At 43.0% G+C, this 10,056-nt stretch overlaps 1 protein-coding gene across 1 annotated transcript in view; it reads right to left on the reverse strand.

The window, feature by feature from the left end:
- The window catches only part of slc2a13 (solute carrier family 2 member 13), a 146,356-nt gene that overhangs the window by 13,302 nt on the left and 122,998 nt on the right, over positions 1-10,056 (reverse strand). The window lies entirely within an intron of this gene.

Below are 10,056 nucleotides of genomic sequence, written 5' to 3' on the forward strand. Positions count from 1 at the left end.
AGCTGTGACGGTGTGGGATTTTTGATCACCGCGGTGATGAACCAGCAGGGGGCGCGGTGTTGCGTTTAACTGAATCAATTTGACATCAATTGAAATCTGATATAAATGTGTTTTTGCCATATGTTTACGTATGTCTTATACTTGGTTTTATTTTGAAATTCCACATCAGATCTGTCTGAAACTTATTGTGTGAGATCACCAGGTGGGACACCATCAGTGAGAAGTGATGACTCTCTGAAAACTAGCAGTTTTTATAGACATGTGAATATTATAGCTACTCTTCATGATTTTAATTGTGTTTTATTTTGAAATAACTCAGACTTTTAAATATATGTATAGATATATATTTTTATAGGGGGGGGCGTGTTTTTTTATACATTCATTCATTTATTCATTTGTTCCTTTTTATGAAAATTGATGTTCAAATGTTTACATGTTTCTCTTACATATTGAACATTTTCATGATTAGAAGGGAGCGAATTGAAGAACACAATTCTTATAATTATCTGCCCCCTTTTAAACATTTCATTTACTTTTTGTCACACCATCACCTGTGCTCAGATTTCACAATATACAGTTCCACTACACAGTAAATACATTCCATTCATTTAATACATAGATTCCAAAAATTCCATTCAACAGTCAGGTTTGTACAAACTAATTTGTTTAGCTTTATACATCCGTTTAAATTGAATAATATTTTGACAACTTTTTAACTGATTCTCCTGGGAATTCCACATTTTTACCCCTGCTATAGACAAACACTTTTGCTTTAATGTTGTTCGAGCAACATCTACATATAAATGTAATGACAGTTTTTACGCTATGTTTTTAAAAATTAGTACTTTTTGCTGTTACCGTAATGCACGGAAGAAATCGGCACACTGTTTTTAAGAGAGGGCTCACTTGACAGCCGTTGGACGAGAGAGGGCTGGCTTGACACCAGTTTTCAACTCACTGTCCTTCGGCAGATGCTACCGGACAAACAGCCATTACAGTTACTTAACGCCCGTTAACATAAACACACCACACTCCGTTCTCACTGTCACAGACTCTGTAGCCTTCTTGTTAATCAGACTTCTTCATTGTTACGGAAGGGGAAAGGGAGGAAGTACCCAGGTGCAGAGAGGAGGAGGCAAGAGGTTTCAGGGAAGACGGAGCTTTAATAAATAAACCAAAATCTACAAAACAAAACCACTGCAACAGGCAGGCAAAACTCGAAACTGGAAACACGAACGACACAGGAACTCGGGGTATGACATAATATGGACCAGCACAGGAGGAAGGGAAGGTCAAGACTTAAATACATACAAGGCAACAGGACACAGGTGGAAACACTCAGGACTGATGGGGAAGGGTGAAACTCGAAACAACAACAAAACAGGAAATCCTACAAAATAAAACAGGAAGTAACTCAAACAAACATAAAACAACTAGAACATAAAGGCAAAGAACCTAAAACCGTGACAGTTACTGCTTCTAACTCTTTTTATTTTTATACATTACCTCTACCCTTTTCTATTTAGAAACTGCATCCTTGCACAAATGCATATTTGCACACCTCACATTTTTGCACAAGTTTTTGAGCTGCTTGAATAAATGATTCTGATGGACAGACTGACAGATGAGGTTAGACAGGAATCACCATGAACTATGATGTTTGCAGACGATACTGTGATTTGTAGAGAGAGCAGAGAACAGAGGAAGGAGGAGCTAGAGAGGTGGAGGTTTGTCCTGGAAAGGAGAGGAATGAAGGTTGGGGGCAGGAAGACGGAGAACATGTGTGTGAATGAGAGGAACCCAAGAGGAAGAGTGAGGTTACAGGAAGAAGAGATGAAGAAGGAGGAGGATCTGAAGGATCTAGGGTCAACAGTCCAGAGGAACGGAGAGAGTGGAAAAGAAGTGAAGAAGAGAGCAGGCAGGTTGGAATGGGTGGAGAAAAGTGTCAGAGAAGAGTTTGAGCTGGAATGAAAGGAAAGGTGGAGAAAAGTTGTTTCCTAGAGACACTGAGGAAGACAGGAAGCAGAGATGAAGATGCTGATGTTCAGGATGGATCAGGAATGAGGACATCAGAGGGACAGAACATGGTAGAGGTTCTGGAAATAAAGCCAGACTGAGATGGTTGGGACATGTCCAGAGCAGAGATGGGGAATCTATTGAGTCTAGAGCTGCCAGAGGTCTAGAGCAGTGTTTTTCAACCAGTGTGCCGTGGGAGATGGTCAAGTGCGCCGTGGAGAAATTGCCCTCATTCACTGATCTAAAAACATTTTCCATCTCCAGGAGATCAGCTCTGTGTTCATCCAAACAGGCCCTGATAAAACACTGAGGAGTTAGGAATATAAAAGATCTTAAAATTACTTTTTCTTTGTGTTTATTTAATTCTATTAAAGACATTTTGATAAGAATCACGGTACCGCGATTTAGCTGCAGCTATAACTGCGTAAGGAAAAGTCCCGCCCCTTTAACTGTCTCCGCCAATCATTCTTGAAGGCTTAATCACGTGTCATCAGTCTGACCAATCAGAAGTGGTTAAAGTCTTCACTTCCTTGTTCTTAATTCTGCTGATAAAGTCGCTCAGTTCCAACAGAAATACCAGCTAAAGCTCGTCTCTAAGAGCTTCATCTCTTAGAAAAGAACAGCCGCAACTTCCTGCTTTTTCTGCCACAATTATCACAAAAATCCACGTGAGATTGCGCGGGGGGGGGGGGGGGGGAGCTGTCGATCAATACAGACCATGAATTTCTGCTTTTTTTTTTTTTTTGGATGCTGGCGTGCCGCGGGATTTTTGTCAGGGTTAAAGTGTGCCGTGGCTCAAAAAAGGTTGAAAAACACTGTTCTAGAGGAAAACCAGAGAGGATTCTGGATGAAGGAAGACATGAAGGTAGCTGCTGGTAGAGGATGCATAGGACAGACGGAGGAAGGCGATTGGCTGTGGGGTGAAGGGAAAAACCAAAAGGAAAGAAGAAGAAGGAGGATGACTGAGAAATAGTTATTTATTTAGCAACAGACGTGTTTGGGATTTTGTCTTCTTGGAGCCATTGGATGCTTCCTGTCTGAAACATCATTTAGTTCTCATATCCAGTCCATGGGTGAAAATCCTGTCCCAAAATGTCTTGACCTCATCCCATTTTCTAGAAAATGAAGGAAAGTACTCAGCTGACATCAAAGTAAATGAGTTTTTGGACCACAGAGCCTTTTCACTGGAGTACCATGTCCTAATGTGGAGACAGGAAGTAATCCGCTATAAAAAGGCTCTCAGCAGCCTCTTTCTGCAGCTTTCCCTCTAACATGACGTAACAGCCATCCGTGCAACTCTACACCCTGTTGTTCCGTGTGGGAAGATCACTTCCATTCCTCATTAGCAAAGTTCTCAATTATCCATGGTCAACAGCCGAATGCAGCTTCTTCTCACTCTGATCGGGATGAAACGCTTCAAGATGGAGGAGAGAAACACAGAGAATCCTGCCGAGTCCACAGAATGGCTGCAGAGTTACAGTCCAGCACCTACAGACACGGACATGAGGGCTCAGCAAAGCACCTGGCTGTCGTGTAATCAGACACAACACGAGAACAACACTAAAATGTACACGCCTCACATGTCAGCGGGGGGGGGGGGGGGGGGGGCAGCGTTCAGTTGGTTCATCACCCAAGGTCTGGAGAACAGTGATTGTGTATGATTATATCGCTGGAGCACGCCTTATGCACATACAAGCATGAACCATGAATCTAATTATCATACATTTGATTAGTTACTTTATGAATGTACAACTGATGATTATATTGCTTTGGTGTATTATTTCTACTTAATAGCTTGAAATAAACCATTTCAAATCAAATCAAATCAAATCAACCACCCCCTCTGCTCCTCCCTGAGCCTTCTTTATTCTTGTCACTACGGTGAACTTCCCGTGTCAGTATTGGTCATCTGCCAACTCAGAAACAATCGGACAAATGTGTTTGTGGAGTTGACACAGAGGAGCAGATGTGTACAACACGCACGCCCACATACACACGCACACACGCATGCACGCACACACACGCACGCACACACACGCACGCACACACACGCATGCACGCACACACATGCACACACATGTGGGTTTGAAGCAGCATTGGGAATAAAGCTTTATTTCTGTTCTCAGCAGTGGAAGCTGCTGCGTTTCATTTCTACCGCAGCTTCTTGCTGCTTCTGCCACACGCGTGTAGACACGCATGTACACAAAAACAAAGTTCACCCTTCAAAATTTACATTACAACCAACAGAAATGACTATTTTTACCCACATCTTGCAGTAATGCTGGGTTGGGGGTGTAAGGGGCTGTGAGCCAGTGGGAGAGAGTGTTTTACAACAGCTCAAAAGATGATCAGGGTGGGTTTTTAAGGTGGACATCACCTTTACAAGTGGTGGAAAATGATCTTATCAACATCTTGATAGACCTTCAGATGCGAATTGGGAAGTTGGTGAGAAGCTGAGCAGATATTGTAGGGATGGACAAACAGCAGAGGAGGGTTTGAGTGACAGATGTGGCAAACCAACCCTAAAGAGCCACAAGAAGATCCAAAAAGCCTCAAAAGCTGATCCCAGATGTCAGAAAACCTGTTAGGTAAAGAGAACAAAGGTGCCTGTGGCAAATGGAGCCCTTATCCAAACCAGAGGAAACCTTTGCAGTTGTGAAAAGCTTGGTAGGAGCCTCCTGCTCCTGAGTCCATACTTTTCTTTGCCTTATCCATTTTGCAACATCTTTATAAAAGGGTTTCAGTTTTTATTTTTGACAGTTTGTGACATGTTTTACTGTGAAACATCTACTTCCTGTCATCCGTCACATCACAAAATGACAGAAAATACTGTGAGAGAGGCACCCCGAGGTAGTCTGGTGTATCTATCAAATGGCATAAATACAGCTTTCAGTGTCTCTCCTGGTTTCTATGGTTACCCCTATGAGAAAAAAACACATCTACTGCAATTGTACAACATCAATAACACTTATAGGCCACTTTATAAGGCACAACTGTCCAATTGCTTGTTAACGCAGTTTCTAATCAGCCAATCACGTGGCAGGAACTGGATGCATTTATGCATGTAGACATGGTCCAGACGATCTGCTGCAGTTCAAATCAGCATCAGAACAAGGAAGAAAGAGGATTGAAGTGACTCTGAACGTGGTTCTTGGTGCCAGACGGGCTGGTCTGAGGATTTCAGAAGCTGCTGATCTACTGGGATTTTCACCCACAACCATCTCTAGGGTTTACAGAGAATCCAGTGAGCAGCAGTTCTGTGGATGGAAATGTCTTGTTGATGCCAGAGGTCAGAGGTCAGACTGGTTCCAGCTGATAGAAAGACAACAGGAACTCCAAGAACCACTGGTTCCAACCGAGGTCTGCAGAAGAGCATCTCTGAAAGAACAACACGTCCAACCTGGAGGCAGATGGACTACAGCAGCAGAAGACCACACCGGGTACCACTGCTGTCAGCTAAGAGCAGGAAACTGAAGCTACAATTCACACAGACTCACCAAAACTGGACCATAGAAGATGGAAAAACCTTGTCTGGTCTGATGAGTCTCCATTTCTGCTGCCACATATAGATGGTAGGGTCAGAATTTGGGGTCAACAACATGAGAGCATGGATCCATCCTGCCTTGGATCTACGGTTCAGGCTGGTGGTGGTGGTGTCATGGTGTGGGGGATGTTTTGTTTGTTTGTTGTAAATAGTTTTTGATTAGTCGTGACACAGACACGTCTGAGTGTGCTGCGTGAGTCTTCCGTGTCTGACGCGTGTTAAACAGAGATTGAGGGAATAAAACACGGGATCAAAGACAAGCTGGCTGTCCAGTTCAAAGAAGCAGAACATCGTCCTGAACCAGCCGCCGTCTAGACTGAGCTGGTTACACACAGAACAGTCTCAAAACTTAATAGTGGTATTCTTTGCATTTTTGAATTGATTTAGAACAAAAAGAGTTCTTATTCTTTTGAACTTTATTTCCAATTATATAAAAAATATCCTGTAGTGTTTTTTCCGTTCAAGGTCCTGGATTCATGATGTGAATTGGCTCCATACGTCATGAAGGGGTTATTTATAGTTACTTGCATGATGCTGTAACCTGAAACCTTCTTAGTTTTCTTTTTTGCTCATATAATGAAAAAACTCTTTTTAATTTCATAAAATACCACAAACTGTTGTGCAACTTTCAGAAGTTTTATAGACATACCTGAAGGCAGGAACCCTAGTCTCCAAGTTGGTTGTACTACAAGCAAAGATGCTTGCAGGAGACAAACTATTTACCGTAAATTCCGGACTACAAAGCGCACCCGATTACAAGCCGCACCCACCCATATTCACGTGTTTGACTGCTTTTATACATACACAAGCCGCATCAGAGTACAAGCCGCGCATGTGTTAGCCGGTATTGTCATCCTGATAGATCACGCCCAGCATCCCAGAGTGAGTGCAATTCATTAGCACATTGTGGGTGGTGCCAGTTTTGCCTCTGGGTCACGTATTTGAGTGTATCGACATCTGTCAAACAGCATGGAGCTGTATTCTGTTCACAAGTCCCTCAGTTATGGTGTTTTTATTTCATTTTTTTTTTACTTATTGACAATCTAGGTATCATACATAAAATTACAAACAGTAACCATATAATCAACATTACATCCCTCAGTTATGATGAGGAAATTTACATCCGCGATTCCACATTTCCCATGAGTCTTAGGGGCTAAAGGCGGGGCCAACGCCCGGCTCGCCATTCTGTTGTACGTGTTTAAGAATTAGCAAGTAGCAGCAGTGCATGGAGGGGTGAACGGGTACAGCTCTCCTTCCGCTTGTGTCGCAGCAGCGTTATGGGAGTAACAGGGCTGGTTAGAAAACACAACGGTAAAATAAAGCAGCGGCGACTGAAAAGCGCGCGCCTCAGTGCGGCGCGTGCGTCAGAATTCAGAAGCCTCTGCACTCCGCTCCCGCCCCGCGCGCTCCTTGTCTCCCCTTCCTATCTACTCCGACACCTCTGGCCAGGGCAGCTTCAAGGAGGAGCACTTCGTCCCCGTTGCGCCGGTGGATGGAGCAAATCGTTTCTGTGCAAAGCAATCGGACTTAATACTGTACGTTTTGTGTATGAGGGGCGGGTGCGTTGTTACGTGTGGGAGCCATCAGACTGCCATCGGCCCCGCAGCTCAATCAGCAGGAGAAGATGTCTCCAGCTCACACGGAGGCTGTGAGTTTTTCAAAGCAAAATTCCGCTTTTACGGTTTCCTTAGAAACCGTAAATGGAGTGTAAATTCACTCCATGCGCTGTTCTCTCCGTCACGCAGCAAACCGGCTTTTCCAAACCCGTTGGTGACGGTGGACTTTTTTACGCTGCTTTTAACGATTGCTTTTAACTTGAAAGCTTCATCATAATGTAGCGGCGATCACGTGCACGTTGGGTCTAATGGCCCCAAAGGATTCTGGGATGCGGCCGGGCATGCGTGTTTCGTTTTGTTGAACCATGACTGAAGTGTCTAAGACCTGAAGTCAAGTCCATGCTGTTTGGTTGCTAAGAGGTGTGTTGAATAAAAATGCCTCGTGCTTGGTGTTGGATAGAAAACTCAAACTATTCACTGAGTTCGAAAGTACGTACATGGCGGCCGCTAATTAAATCCATAAATTAGCCACGTCACTGAATAAGCCGCAAGGCTGTAAACGCAGGAAAAAAGTAGCGGCTTGTAGTCCGGAAATTACGGTACATGAAGCAATACAGTAATCCCCCCGTATTCGCGGGGGTTACGTTCCTCACCCCCCCGGGAATAACGAAAAACCGCGAATAATTGACGCTGTTTTAAAACTCCTAGAGCCGGAGCCTCTGCAGAGTCAGAACCTTTTTCTGCCGTTTGGGTTCATTTCCAGAAGCTGGAGATGATGCGGGGCGTTTGGATGGCATCTTAAACGCGTAAACAATACTTGACAGTAAAGTACAGCGTAAATGGTTTTTCAAAATTCGTGGAATGAGCGCTGTTCTGCGCCTCACGCTTGTGACGTCACGTCATCTGCGGCCACCCACGAATGGGCGGGGCGCGAATATTAAACCGCGAATGGGCGGGGATTACTGTACTGAGGTTACCACTTTCTGCCACTTCTCAAAGGGAAATACATTCAGTCTCTGAGGCACATGACAAGAATGTGTTCGTAGTTTCAACAGAATTATAGAGATCTGCACTATATACAAACATTTCTAAGTCAACTACTTGACTCGGGGGTGACAGGATGAACCGGGGGTGGTGGACCGCAGACGCCACAGAGTTGATGTAAATTACGCAACACAAAGGAGACTCGCTGCAGACAGATCAGAGTGGATTCACAGTGAGTTTTCACTAAAAGGGTGTGACTGAGTCACATCATGACTGTAGAGACAGACATTAGTCCAACCTGTTGTATGTTTGTGGGGATAACGTGTTCTTTTGTGATGGATACATGTTATACTACAAGGTTTTTCCTTCAGTTTTCTACTTTGAAACTAAATTTATTCTCAGCTCTAGTTCTAATTGGAGGATGGCTTTCCCGTGTGCTCAATGCTGTTGCTAGGCAGCACGGATGCTCGTATCAACATCTTTACATTTATAGGTCTTGGCACAGACGGTCCTTCGTCTCACCTTATTTCCTCCCTCTAGTCCAGCCGAAGAAAAAAAGTGACAAATTGGAAAGGTTCCCATTTGTGTTTCTAATATCTGCTCATAGTGAAAGTAAGAGATAGGATTTTGGCAAGAAAAACCTCCAAATGTTACAAATCGTAGTGCAGCAGAAAAAATGAGACCAGACTGAGACAGTCACAGTGGTGGACCCATAACCATAGATGAAGAACACATCGTGACAGACTGGATGCAGCAAGAAAGAAATGGTCTCTAAAGGGGAAAGGACATGTTGACCTGAGATTTCTCTGAAGTCCATAAATTAAGGTTTAAAAATCTGCTGGATCCACCTACTGGACAAAACGATGCCCCTGCATGCACAAATTTAAGCCCTAATAGAAATAAAATGGGTGCCCCCCAGAATTATCATAAATACTAAAATAAGCAAGTAGTGCCATCATGGGCTATGTTTTTGTGCAATTAATTAATAAGGACTTTGAATTAATTAATCTTATTAATCTATTTTTAATCTAACCTAATAATTGCTGTAAAAGCCTCATTTTGTGATATTTCCATATAAATCTGTGACATTGTGGCACAGTAAACAACAGTACAGGAAAACACAACTAAAAGTGGCTTTCTGAAGTTTTTTCTACCATAACAGATGTTTAGCCTTTACTTTTACAGCAAAAAGGTCTTTTTTTTCAGGATTCAGGAGAAAATAAATCAATCAAAGATCAGGGCCAGAGTAGACTAATTTAACACCAAAGAACAGTGAGAACACTTCTGATTAATACACAAAGTACTCACCAAGAACTTCCAACTACCATAATATAGATGTGTTGACATCTATAGTTTAAGCCTATTAACTTATGATATTGAACAACTCATCCCTTACATAACAGATACTGGATGTGGCGTTATGGCATTGGTTTGGGTTAATTCTGTTAATAACTACAAAGTCGCACATTGATGACATCACAGCAGTGAAGTACAGTACGTCTTACATTGAGAGTACTGAAGACGTGTTTTCAGCTGAGTTTAAATTACAACAACAACAACAATAACAAAACTGACAAAAGTCCAAACCTTACAATATTCAGGAACAGGGACTGTTCAATCTGTCTATGGTAGAAGAAAAAGAACACGAGTGTGGTTTAACTGTAACGTAGTATTGACATATGAGAGAGATAACAACTGTGTGAATGACCGTTGCCGTAGGAGACGAGGAGTTCAGCACAGAAACAGAAGGAGGTCTGCATTGAGAGCAGGAAGTGAGAAAAGATCTCAAGGTGAGAAGAAGAGAGAATTGATGGAGGAAGACTGTGAACGAGCAGGAATGGACGGATGGGAAAAAGGTGAAGAGATGCAGCCAGAGCAAAAGGAGTCATAGGAGACACACAAACAGAGAATCCCTTGGGAAGTGACCCATTTTTCAAATGAATGCAAATGAAC

The sequence above is a fragment of the Oryzias latipes genome, chromosome 23 (assembly GCF_002234675.1).
Source record: "Oryzias latipes chromosome 23, ASM223467v1".
Lineage (NCBI taxonomy): Eukaryota > Metazoa > Chordata > Actinopteri > Beloniformes > Adrianichthyidae > Oryzias > Oryzias latipes.